The sequence below is a fragment of the Lissotriton helveticus genome, chromosome 10 (assembly GCF_964261635.1).
Source record: "Lissotriton helveticus chromosome 10, aLisHel1.1, whole genome shotgun sequence".
Taxonomy (NCBI): Eukaryota; Metazoa; Chordata; class Amphibia; order Caudata; family Salamandridae; genus Lissotriton; species Lissotriton helveticus.
In genome coordinates, this window is record NC_136071.1 from 959,097,390 (window position 1) to 959,111,488 (window position 14,099).

Sequence of the window (14,099 nt, forward strand, 5' to 3'; positions counted from 1 at the left end):
TATAGTACTTACCAGACTTATGGGCCCTCCTTTCGAACCTCTACACTCATGCGAACTACAATTCTTAACGTGGAAGGTTACATGCTTAGTTGCCATTACCTCACTCAGAAGAGTGAGCGAATTACAAGCACTAACAATTCAAGAACCTTTCATGCAGGTATATGCCAACAGGGTGGTTCTTAGAACCAACCCAAAGTTCATGCCTAAGGTTGTATCCAATTTCCATATCAATCAATCAATAGAACTGCAAGTATTCTTTCAAAATCCACAGTTAGTAGCTGAGAGTGCCCTACACACATTAGATGTAAAAAGAGCTCTACTTTATTACGTAGACAGAACTAAATCATTTAGAAAGACAAAACAACTATTTGTTGCTTTTGCACCACAACACAAAGGAAATCCTATTTCAAAGTCAGGAATAGCCAGATGGATAGTTAAATGCATTCAAATATGTTATCAAAAGGCAAAACGCACTTTAACCGTCCCCCCCAAGAGCACACTCTACAAGGAAAATGGGGGTATCCATGGCTTTCCTAGGAAATATTCCTCTTGAAGACTTCTGTAAGGTAGCCACATGGACCACCATACACACTTTCAAAAAACACTACTGTGTAGACGTGCAAACAAAACAGCAAGCTGCTGTAGGCCAGGCTGTCTCAAAACTCTTTTTCAAACTGCTGCAGCTGGCACAGGTAGCCACCGCTACAGGAGATACTGCTGTACAGTCTATGCACAGATATGAATTCAGCAGCCCACATGCCTCGAACGGAATATGCTACTTACCAGTATGCATCTGTTCTTGGCATGTAGGGCTGCTTACATTCATATCGCCTGCCCTCCTCCCCGGTGCCTGTCGCAGCTGCAGCATTATCTTTAGCATGGCCATCTCTTACTTTCCTATCTCCATCTCTGCCACAATGGTGAAAAACAATCTGAGGATGGAGAAGATGCCCATGCGCACTGTAGTCCAGGGGAGGAGTCACCTATCTCGTGATACTTCGAAGACTCTTCCAAGACAACAAAGTTCAATCATCCGGACCAAACACTAGGCGGCGATCTATGCACAGATATGAATGTCAGCAGCCCTACATGCCAAGAACAGATGCATACTGGTAAGTAGCATATTATATATATATATATATATATATATATATATATATATATATATATATATATTGTGCAACATATTTTAAACTTGACAGAAAGACATTGTCACTGGATGATGTCATCAGTGATGTCATCAGTGATATCATTTGAGATGTCACCAGTGATGTCATCAGTGATGTCACTGACAATGTCATGAATGAAGTAATGTGTGACGTCAACAGCAGGGCATTGGGGGGGGCACGAGTTATAGTTAGATCAACTAACTATAACGGCTGAATTTCTCTGGTTTTGTATGAGTGAAATGTCCAACTAACTATAATGTCCCTGAAACATGGAGGTTTTAGTTTTTAAGGTTTTTAAAATGCTAATTTCCAACTATTACGTCCCTGAAACCTATGTTTTTTTTAGTGAATATATTATATATATATATCTCAAACCAAACTTTCTAAGTTCAGAAAGTAATCGGGACACTCCGGGATGCTTCAAAATAACTTTATTTGCAACAGATGGTTACAGGTTTGTAACCACCTGTTGCAAATAAAGTTATTTTGAAGCATCCCGGAGTGTTCCGATTACTTTCTGAACTTAGAAAGTTTGGTTCGAGATATTACAAAAAACGCCGGATTTTTTGGACGAACCGCCGCGAAGTTAAAGCCCTGGACTACCAGCATTGGTGGTAACACACATATATATATTAGATATATAGATATATATACATACATACATACACACACACACACACACACACACACATATATATATTCTTGATATATGTCATTAAGCATGTTTATTAGCAGTTTAACTATGCAAATAAAAACACATCTCAGTATAACATAAAATATCTAAAACCAAACCACTCACAATTCTATTTACACCATTAGGTCTTTTTTTGGCACAATATTTCATTCTGGCATACCACATAAAAAAGATACAGAGTCAAACTATACATGATTGTTTCACTGGTGTCATACCTTAACATTCTCATAGCAGTTTTATATTGTGTTGCTCCAATCTGAGGACAAATTTAGGCAAGCCATTTTCTTCGAAGATTACAATAAGCATTACAAAAAAACTCTTCTTCCACAGTTTCCATTTCATATATGCAAGCTGGACATTTATATTTTATGGGCTTAGCCAATGTCTATTTACTGCAGATAGCATTCACTGGGAGAGTCCCAAACCTTAATTTTACTCAGTCGCGGCTCGATTGACTCGTGGGTGGGGGATGGGTGACAGGTCACTCGGGGGTTCACGTGGGGGGTAAAAGAAAAAATTACAAAACTTACCTTACCGGTCCTGCATGACCCACGCTCCTGGCCGAGTCCCATTTCGTGGAACAGGAAGCAGGCACCCTCCCTCCCTTCCCCTAAGTCAATCACAACACTGTAATGGCAGCGTTGTGATTGGTGTGGACAGTGCCCGGCCGGGTGCCTGTAGGGAGGCCATTTTCTCTATGTAGGCTGCATCCAGCTACATAGAGAAAATGTAGAATGTGCATGACTAATTTGGTCTGCCCCAGAGGGCCAACCAAACAGTCAGGGCCCACAACAGTGGGTAAGCCACTCCTCCCCGACCCAATAACCCACCCGCCCCCAACCAGGCATACCGTGCTTTCTGCTTTCTCGCAGCTCGAGAAGCAGAAACATAAAATGGTATTTAAAATACCATTTTATGTTTCTCGCTTTCACTGCGAGAAAATAGTAGCTCGAAGCTCCTCCGCCCTAATGGAGGAGCCGCCGCTCGTTATACTTAAACCTGCTTGGCAAGTGGAGGAGTAACTGAATCCAAAAATAGCTCAAATTCAAATAAAAATGCCTTTACAAGACTCCCTTGTCCTCGGGCAGCACATTTGTTTCCTGTGACATACAATCAGAACTTCTCTTTTATATGATCTTTGCTGAACCTTCTGGTCTCCCTCGGATTCTTCTAGAGCTTTCCAAGGCCAATGTATGGAATTGAAATCTACTAAACCTTAGCCAAGGTATACTACAATGGTAATCAAGGCTGAATACCTGTTCAAGGGCCATTCTATAAGAGGTTAGTTCCTCAGTCTGCCTGATAAACTACCAATTTAGTAAAGTCCTGACTTTTACTTTCTGCCCAAATAAAGTTCAATACCCATATTCATCTGTAATGGCAATGGAGGTGTACTCTGGGGTAGCGTGGTCAAAGACCTAAAAACAATTCTTTCATTTTTAGCCAGGCCTCCAGCATTTAAATGACCCCAGAATTCTGCACAATATAGGGCCACCCCCGGACAGTTTGCCAATTGTAAATCTGTAAAGCTGGGGAAACAGATTTTACCAAAATAATTTTCTAGACTCTTAAGATCCCATAGCTATATTGTTTCAATGTTAATACATTTCTTATCAAGCCACGTCACCTTGTCTGTTAATGTCACAGCCAAATATTCAAATGCCTTAATTTTGTCTTGTGCTACCCTAACCTTTTTCAGTGGTCCCCAAGTTGTTTCATATGCATTAAAATCCATTATTCAGTCTTATTAAATCAAGTAAAAGCCCTTGCTGCTTGCAGAAAATCGTCTAATCGGGCCTGAAGGCCTGTAGTTGTCTTAGAAATAATAGTGTGTCATCTGCAAACAGTAGAGGCAAAACCCCATATTTAACAATTTGGGGAGTCATCCATACATGAGCCCAGAAAGTCCAGAACACCATTTATATATAACAAAAACGTAGTAGGAGCCAAAACGCACCTCTACCTTACCCATCTTACAGGGATGCGTTCCGTTAGTTGTCCATGGGCCCCCCATCTCACTTTTGCATAGGTGTTAGCATACAATCTCATGAGGATGAACAGAATATTAATCAGGGCCAGCATTTCCTTTGTTAAACCCCACAGCTTATTATATGTAACCAGATCAAAAGTAGATTTAAGATCCACAAATGCTACATATGTGTCCTTTATCTGTTCTTTACGCAAGGCAACAGTTTTCTGATTTATGAAAATTAACCTAAACACCTGGTTAGTCATGCTAAACTTCTTTTTAAAGCCTGATTGTGAATAAGAGAGAATGTCATGCCCCTTGATCCAGTCTTGCAGTTTGTTGAAGATCTGGCAACATAGAGTTTTGTAAACTCTCTATGAAACTCATTCTCTGGTAATTTCTCTGTAGTTCCCTTTGCCCTTTTTTAGTAATGGGAATGATCTTAGTCCCTGCCCAAGCAGAAGGCATGTTTGATCCTTCATGATGACATCAGAAATGTAATTGACATGGGAGTCCCAAATTTGTGAGTGTGGGGCAAAAAGATCAGGACCAGGTATCTTGGTGGGGGACAATGGCTAAAATGCTAGTTGAGTATGTGTTAATTATATTTCCAGTGGTTTATTAGTCTCAGGAGAATAATGTACTTTAATTGGGACATCTTCAATTCAAGAATTCTCATGAAAAGTACTATATCCAGGTTTGTGGATCGATAAAGGATTCTACTCTCGTCTGGTTATGTGGCTATTGAGTGGCGCTATTTGCCAGAACAATTTTGTCTTTACCCTTACCCACCTCAGTAAGATCTAAGTATTATCATTCCACTCCCTCTTAGGTATTGTTAGGCTATCCTGTTTTAGGTTTGAACCTATTATAACTGATAAAACCCCACCAAAAGGAAAATATCCTTGCCAGTGTAAACATTTAAACACTGAAAGAAACACCTTCACAAACTAAATGCCATTCAAAGAAAAGAAAAGGTGAGTAGAAGAATCTTTTTTTATTTCTTCCTGAGGGGCCAATAAAATGTAACGTTGTTATACAAGGAAGCAGCAAGAAAGACTGGGTTAACATTATTCTGCTTGAGTTTTGTTGTTTAGAGAGGTCACTAAAATATAGTTTGTTCTTCCTTTTGCTTCTTCAATTTTGTGGTCTTTGGTCTAAAGATGCGGGGTTTAATATCATGGTTTTGATCATATTTAATGATTTTATAAACTGTAGAGAATCAGGAAATATCAAAATCATATTTGATATTTTGGCTACATTTGTTTCTTTCACCGATAGGTAAAATGGCTGCTTTTATAAGAATCTTTCCGAATTTGTACCATCACATTTCCCCACAGACAGATAATGGGTGAAAACCTTTGATACATCAGCCCCCTAGAGGGTCAGTATCGACAGTAGGTGAATTGCCAAACACCCCAGGTTCTAAACATGCATGCAAGGTGTAGTGACAGGTATATATGAAAAGAGTGCTGTCAGAAAGCATTAGGGATAGTGGTGAAAATATGATGGCAGGCATTTGGAAAACATGTAAAAGTATCACTTGGAATGCTGCTGCAAAAAGTTCTTACCAAGTTCAACAAAGACTGGTGTGATATTGTTTGTATCTACAGTATTTCAGCTATGCATATGAAAAAATTGTGTGATGACCTGTCAAAATCGATACTTGAGCTGACGTGCTTCCCCGTAAGACATCCTTGCCACTTGCTAGATGGTATGCTGAAAGAATATTTACAATCTTCAGAGTTAATGAAGAATGCTATTGACTTTGAAGTTCATTCTGGTGCACTGTTTCGTCAGGCATAGGAACTAAAATGCAAATATTTCTCATTTTGTGCTTTGTGTGGCATCCCAACTGTGTCATTTAGCCGGTAGTTCACAGCCCTAGAGGTCGTGAATTGTACATTATCCATGTCATCACCGTATACAGAAATTTTGCTTAGTGATGATGCCAAAGGCAAGAAATGTGAGGATCTTTGGTCTCATATTGAGGGTGATGAGATAAAAGTACACTCTACTCCATAATCAAAACATGAGAGTCTGAAAATACCCTTGTGTACCAAGTGTTCAGTGCAATTGGTGTAGATGTGGAACATCTTCTTGAGAGTAGGCTGGGCGACACTTTTAGTGACTTAAGCACTGCAACATGTTCCATGCTAGAATTTTTGCCACTTGGTAGGCAAAGAAATGTGGAGGAGCAATTCAGGAAATGTCATTTTACAGTGCATGGGAAATGGCTTGTAATGATGCATACATAATATCGCTTCACCAACCATGGCATTTGAAGTCAATGAAGCCTCAGTGAGGGACTCTGCACAAGTTCTAGATCCCTTCCGTAAAGGGGAATTTTCTCCATACTGCTTCATTTTTGGCCGCTTCAATGGCTGATTGCATATGCGCCCAGCTCAACCCATATGTTGAAGAACCTGTCCCAGAGAATTACAATCTTAAGGTGCATCAGTATTGGCATGGAAAGCTATGTCAGTGGCCAGAGTTAGCAAATTGTGTACTGGCTGTTTTGGCATTACCCGTCTCATGTTGAAATGGCCTTTTCACAGATAAACATTGTAATGGGAAGGAAAGAGTGGGCGTTGATGACAAAAGACTCACTAAAGAAGTATTGTTTGGCATACTACAATAAGCTTGATTCATTAAAAAATGCATTTGGACGTCATATACATTGTCATACACTGTCTATACACGTGCACTATCAGTGTAGAAAGCAAGCAATAATAAAGCAAAACTTTCCATAAACACCAGAAAAAACAGTTTCTGTTGTTTTTAATGGTGCAAAAATATGTAAGAACTTAAGGTATTGAAATCACTGGAAAACACTGAAAAAATCCAACCACAATTTACCAAAAATAGAAACTGAAAACAGGAAAGCCTAGGTATCGTATTTGTCTACGTGTATACATTTCTAGCCAACCTGAAGGAATCACTAGTTTTCTTTAAATTGCTGTAACTGGAGTGCTTATGGCTTCTTTACAAGACATATTGAACCAGAAAATATTTTACAGGGTATAGTAGACTGCCAAGAGATCTGTCACTGCAGCAGAAGGTAAACTGTAGGCTGTTCCAGAAATACAAATGCCCCCTATAAAATATTTGTCGGCAACTGCAATTGAACTGAATGCCCTTACGTTGTCATTAAGACTCAGGTCATGTAATGTTCATGCTTGCTCATACATGTCTGGTTGTCACACACATAACAAACCATACCAGAGAAGCTGAATAGATTGCATCACCCTAAATGTATCATTATCGAAGGACTTCATTTTTTTTCTTTATTTGCATTTCTGTTATCTGCAGTTTTTACAGTGTCGATATACATTTCACATGGTATATGACTTAAGGAACACAATGGGATGAACGATGTAGACTTAATACATTCTTAACATGAAATATAAACACATTACAAATTGAGACTATTAGATGAGTCATGCATATATCATATTTGCAATAGCTACAGCATATATTTATAAACCCGGTAAGGAATTCATAATTGACACTATTCCATCAAATGCCTTGTCCCAATATGTATAGGGTCCGATCTGCCCAATGCAGTTAAATTGGATCCATGCGATATAAAAAACATCCCATAAGACAATGTATGTTAACTTGAAAATAAACTTAGTAAAACAAACACATCAGCTTCATTTCTAATTTGTATAAATGATTTTGTCATTAGGGGTATTTGCCCCCCAGTTCCCACTCCACCGAACCTCATATTAAGCGGAAAGTTGAGTTTGTCCCTGTCCGCAGATGTATTCACTGTGTCCTCCCAAGTGGTGTCAGTGCAATATTGATATGTATAATACTTGGGTCATAAGTTGTTTAATGGAAGTGTTTCAGCCCCATTTCCATTGCCGTCTAACAAGTTATTACTATCAGATTCCATGACTATTTGTTTTAGCTCCCACAATATCATGTCCCAGCACTGTGTGATGGGGAATTTATGCCTACCCGCAATCTCCTCTTTATGTAGTGCCATGCTCTCTGCCTGTGTCCATACCACCACTGAGTTTTTTCAGCTGGTGGGGACAGGGAGGTGTTTATGTTTCCATCGCTTGGTAATTAATCTTTTGGCTACAAAAAATGCCCAGATCTATGAATCTGAAGGTGACTCTATGCTTCTCAGGCCTAGGAAAAAATCCCAATATACATTCTTCTTCGTGTGCATTTGGGTTCTGTCAGTGTATGTAGCCAGTGTTGCCATCACATCTTTCCAATATAGTTGTAATGTGGGACAGGATCATAGCATGTGTAACAAAGTGGTGCCTATTTGCATACATCTCGGACAAGCTGAATTAGTTAATTGAAAGTAATTGTTTATTTTGTCAGGGGATAAGTATGCCATCTGTAGGATATAGGTCTGAATAATTCGGAATTTGGCTTTCCGTAGTATTTGCTTAGGAGTAGCCAGGATCATGTCTGATTCGCTGTCAGTTCACAGAGGTCCCCTGTCTTCCACTCACTGGAGGCAGAGATACGTCAAAGGCTGTAGGGTGTGTGTTAATAAAGCCCCCGTCAGCCAACATATTATGTGGCTTCCATTGTCCATCACATGCAAATACTGGATAAGCAACTGCATTTCTGGTTCAGAATTCATGTCCCTCCATGCCGTTGTAAGTGATCGGATGATTTATTTGTGTAAAAGGAGTTCACCAGCTGGCAAGTTGTATTCATGAGACAGGATGTCAAACGGTGTCAGAGTGCAGTCCGTGTGAAGATCGCCGAGCGTATGTATCCCGGAGGCATGCCAGTGTGAAAATGCGCTGTTGGGGGTGCCCATTTTGTGCCTTAGGAACCCTAAAGGAGCAGTACTAGAGCGTAGGGAGTCTGTTTCCTGGTAAGATATAACCTGCGCTTGTAAGAGCGAAGAGCTAAGGCCAAATAAGATGGTGTTGGGGTGCAAGGTTGAGCCATTGGATGGAAAAGATGGTAAATCTGGGAGTGTGACCATGGTGTGGGTGTCGATGCTGTGTCTTCTAGATGTAGTCCTGTGAGCCATTTTGCCACCCACTGAAGCTGAGATGCCAAGTAATAGAGCTCCATGTTAGGGACAGCCAGACCGTCCCTATCCGGAGGTACATATAATTTCCAGAGCGCTATCAGGTGGCGGCTGGAACCTCAGATACACCGCCTAATCATTTGCTCCAGTTCACAAAGGTTTTGGTTGAGACATAAACAGGGAAATTGGAAAAAATAATATAGGAGCCTAGTTAACATCTACCACCGCCGGCCCGGAGGATGGGGGAAAACCGCTGGGGAGGCACAAAAGACCCACCGCCAAATTAGGATGGCGGTGGGTCTCAAAATCGGTCCGCAGCTTTTCTGCTGCGGGCGCCTTCCAACCGCGGTGGAAAAGCTCTAACATGGCTGGCGGTGTCTATCAGACACCGCCAGCTATATTAGGATGGGGGTCAACAGATGCCTTTCCGCGGCGGATTCTCCGCCGTGGAAAGGCATACGGTGATTTCTTTGAGGGCCCGTTGTGGGCCCCCAGGTTGATTGGGGGGGGTGGTGGGTGCACATGGGGGGTACCTATGGTACCCCCTGCATTTGCGTGCATACAAATACACTGTTGTCATTTTTTACATTGCGGCGGGTGCTGCTTCAGGGTGGCGGTCACATCCTAATTGCCATGGAGGGACTGCCGCTGCCCATGCGGACGGTCCCTCATACTCAGTGGTGGCGGACGGACGCAAGTCTGTCCGCCATCATAATCGACCCCTAAGTTAGGGCAATCCTGCCCATCACATTTAGCTGCAAAGTTTTCCAAAATTGTATTTGTGTTCCTATGGAAGATATGGCTCAGCTCAGATTGCCCTCCAGTATGTCCGCAGGACTATGGTAAATAAAAATGCCTAAATACCTGAAGGTGGAAGGCTGCCATTCACGGAGTGAGTTATTAATGAGGAGTTTTCTGTTATGAGTTTCACTGCTGAAGGGGTAGAGGCACAACTTAGCCCAATAAATCTTCAACCCTGATATCGTCTCAAATTGCCCCAATATTTCCGCAATTAGGCTTGGTACATTGTATAAGTCTTTGATGTATAGTAGGAGGTCATCCGCATATAGTGAAACCACATGTAGACCATCCCCCAGCTGGATGCCCAGTCCCCACCCCGGCGAGTAGTTGCGTCGCTAATGGTTCCATTGTTAATGAGAAGAGGAGCGGGGATAAGGGGTAACATTGCCTGGTGCCTCTGTTAATTGGGTATGGACTCCGATATTGTGTTACCCGTGCGTATTCTGATGGTGGATATTATAGAAGGACCTCATAAACAGGACTATTGTTCAGTGCCAAGACAAAGACCACAATGCCTTACATTTATCAATGAGGGGCTCTTTCTCCCCTATGTAGCTTTACAGCCTTTAATGCGTGGCAGTGAACATACACTCTCTAATAATAAACATGAAATTAAGTGGGGTGCTTTGTTTCAAAATCCTTAGAAATTAGCTGCTCTGTATAGCATTGTGGCTGAGGATATGGAGTTATTGTGGCAATTATGACCTACACAGCCCAGTCCAAATGCTCTTATTTTGTCCATAAAGAAATGAAGAGCTTTTCAATTGCCTAAAGCACTATATTTATGGAGAGATAAAGATATGAGTAGCTGTGGCTGGCAGTCGCAACATAAAGACTGGCTCTGTTTTCGCAGGACTCGGGGTCTCTCTCCCCGAGTCCTGTAAAACCCTTCCAAAAAACATTTAAGGAGCTGGGTAGGGATACCTGAAACCCTCCCAGCAGTTGAGGGACCCCCTTGCCCCAGGGACAATTATGAAAAAAACATTTTGAGCTTCTTCACGCTCCTGCAGGAGCACATGAGACTCTGTGGTGCCCCCCCATGTGGTCCAAAAGAAGAAAAGACCATAAAAAGATCAAACCAATGTTTGGGTCTGTGGCAGAAAAGCATCACAAGGCAAATTAAAACTATTTAGAACATTTTGTGCAAACAATAGTAGAGATGCAACTTCAAAGAAGATATATGTAAAAACACATTGCCATAATAATAACAAAAAAAGATAAATTGAGAGTTATGTGCAGAATTGCTATCATACGGTCAAGAGTTCCTTGAATAAAAGAACCATAACAAGCAAGAAATAGACCTCTCGATTTATCTTTTTTGTAAATTAATATAGCAACGTGCTTTTTAATATATATCTTCTTTGATGTTGCCTTTCTACTATTGTTTTCACAATTTGAATTATGAATGGCTTATATTGGTGGCTAGCCATATGCGGTGGTCAATTATCAAATGTATTTCGAATAAATTGATAATACACATGGTGGTGAGGTGTACAGATCACTTTGCTGCCTATACATGTTCAGTCCTATTTATAACATTGGTTGAAACTTTAAGTAAGGACAGCCAACAAAATTGCTTAGAAAGCAGTACATAACCTCCATCACAGTCCTCAGCGAAAACTCTTTCAAAGCACAAATGAATGAAAAATGGGCAGTAGTGAAGAGTTACCTCTTTGGTACATTTATACCATTTATAGCATAACTGGCAATGAGCTAGGAATATCAGTTTTAATGACTTCCCCAATGGCCATACAAAGCAATAGACGTACAAAACCCAGGTGCATAAAAAAAACGAACCAGACAGGTAATAGAGCAACAAATAACAGCAATGCTTCATTATCATTCATCACATATCCAGTATTCTTCTGCATGCTTACATATAGGTGGTGCCACAAAGTTAGAAGTGGGTGTCAGGCCCCATTCAACAGGCCACAGGGCAAACAGTAACTACTGGGCCTCAGCTGTGAGGTCTGGAATCATTTGCCTCAAATACCCTGGAGTCCTTCAAATATGTATGGCTCTGCAAGTGGGACAAGTGCAACCCCTTTACACACTTGATTGTCAATGGTGGCAATGGTGAGCAATCACAGGCTTCCCAGGGAGGGTTTGTGAAGGTGCATCTAGTTCAAAACTCAACCACCTTCCAGAAGTGCAATAATTCATTTCCAATCCATTGAATGTCTTTTATAAAAAGAATGTACTGTAATCAATTACAAAATGAACTATTATATGCTACAAATTTGCAGGTATGAATATCCATTGGCATGATGCCACTGTATTGCATGGTTCAAGGTTATCATTCTCCCCACTTCCCCTAACTATCAGTAAGGTATGGCATGGAATGTTTTAGGCACAAGTTGGTGTTACTCTTCTCATTCAGATTTGTGTAGTCAGTTTTAGTCCCAGTATATGAATCTCACCAGTACAAGTCATTTTCTCCCCGAGGTCATGGATGATCCACAGCATGTGTCTTGTCCCTGCTTCTGGAGGAAGACACACATGCTGCCATTGCGGCAACACTCAATCCTGTTCAAGGAAGCAGCAGCTTTGGAGGCTGCTACTTGAAGTCTGGCAGACAGGCAGGCTCCAGTGTTGCTAGAGGTCTCCAGTCATTCTCTGGCCTCTTCTACTGTGGTATGAGTCAGACAGGTCATTGGTAATTTAAACTGATTTCTTAGGGTGACCGCGCTGCTCTAACACCTCTCATGGTAACAGGAAAGACACTTGGCCTTCTCAGGTCAGTCATTAGAGTGGTTAAGTGCTGCTCTGGCCACACTTCCTGAGTTGCAGTGGCATGGTAAACTTTGGGCACAAATGTTCTGGGTCATAGCGGCTCAGGCTGCTTGAGCACACTTCAGGACAGTGCCACTGTGCAAGCCACTTGCAGGATCACAGTGACAGTCAGCTCAGGCATATTTCTATAGCAATATAGTGCAGTCGCTTCAATGTCTCACTGGCGCAGTCCACCTTAGGGACACTTCTAGACACTGTCACTGTGCGGCCCACTTTCAGGGTCACTGAAGACACAGTACACTTGGGTGCCCTCTGGTAGCGGAATGGAGCAACTGATTAAGGCAAAAGAGCATATGCTCCATTCTGAGACCATGTCAGATGCTCTCACTCCAATCTCACTGGGCAGATGGTCCTCGGCTCCGGGATTAAATGCTTCTGCTTGCCCTGTTAGTCAGCATCTCCTGCAAGTTTGACATGTTTCTTCCTTCTATTTCTTATGCAGGTCCTCAAGCAGCAAGACAGCTGTTCTTTCTGGAATAAACTCCAGGTGATTTCCATTCATCTCTGTAAACTGGTTGTGAGGGAGACACCATCTCTAGTTGCACAGCAATTCCCTGAACACCCTGCCGAGCACCCCCTTTCTTGGTCAAAGATAACTTGGAACTGTAACAACAAGCAGGTCAGCAGCTCTCACAATTTACAGATAAAGCAGATAAGAGGTGTGGATTATTTTCTGTACTCTCCAAACTGTTTTGGGTTAGTTCTTCTTTCATGTGTCCTTTCCAGGCTGTTTTCTAGACAGTTTTCGTGTAGAATGACACTCCATAAAGCAGGGTTGTCTTTAGTTTGGAGTACAAAGAGGAGCAGGATTTTTGCACGTAGCTATCAACAGCCATTCGGAATAGTCATCAAGTAGGAAGTAGGAAAAAAATGCTAGCTTCACCTAAAGAACCCTTCAAACCTTAAACAGCAGAGACTGCAGTCCTACCCTGAAAACCCACATCTACCATGTGACAGTGTTCTGAAAGACTTATCAACAGCTCCTTGAAGCAAAACGATCTAACAGACTTTCTAAAAGCAGCTCTGTCTCCTCTTTTCCCATTTCATTGTCTAGATCACCTCCCTCCGACTTCAGGAATATGTGAAATACACTTCCTCTGTCTGGTCAAACATCTTCAATCAATCAATCAATCAATTAGGAATTTGTAGAGTGCAATACTCACCTGTGCAGGTGGGGTGCTGCTACTGCTCGAATAGCCAGGTCTGGAGTAGCCTCCTGAAGGTTAGTAAGTCTTGGGTCTGCCGCAGGAGGATGGGGAGGGTGTTCCAGGTCTTGGTGGCGAGAAAGGGGAACGATCTGCCAATGTAGGTTGCTCTTTGGATGCGGGGGACAGTAGCGAGGGCAAGGTCGTTGGAGCGGAGATGGCAGTTCGGGGTGTAGAAGGTGCGTGGGTGAGAAGCTTGAAGGTGATCCTCTTGTTGACAGGCAGCCAATGCAGGTCTCTCAGGTGGGGCGTGGTGTGGCTGTGTCGAGGATCATGCGGGCAGAGGCGTTCTGTATGCGTTGCAGTGGTTTGAGCAGTTTGGCTGGGGCTCCCGCGTAGAGGGCGTTTCCGTAGTCCAGTCTGCTGCTGACGAGAGCCTGGGTGACCGTTCTTCTTGTGCCGGTGGGGATTTACCTGTAGATCTTGCAGGGCATGCGGAGGGTGTTGAAGCAGG

The 14,099-nt window shown here is 42.1% G+C and overlaps 1 protein-coding gene across 8 annotated transcripts in view; it reads left to right on the forward strand.

Moving 5' to 3' along the window:
* LOC144784678 (metalloreductase STEAP4-like) overlaps positions 1–14,099 on the forward strand; it is a 445,141-nt gene that overhangs the window by 21,618 nt on the left and 409,424 nt on the right. For 5 of the 8 annotated variants that reach the window (XM_078663627.1, XM_078663619.1, XM_078663629.1 and 2 more), the window contains exon 2: positions 12,883–13,059. The exons of 1 other annotated variant lie outside the window; for it this stretch is intronic. The gene's annotated coding sequence lies outside the window, so the exon portion shown is untranslated. Of the gene's footprint in view, positions 1–12,882; positions 13,100–14,099 lie in introns of all 8 variants that reach the window. 2 more of the 8 variants (XM_078663621.1, XM_078663624.1) reach the window with 2 other exon arrangements.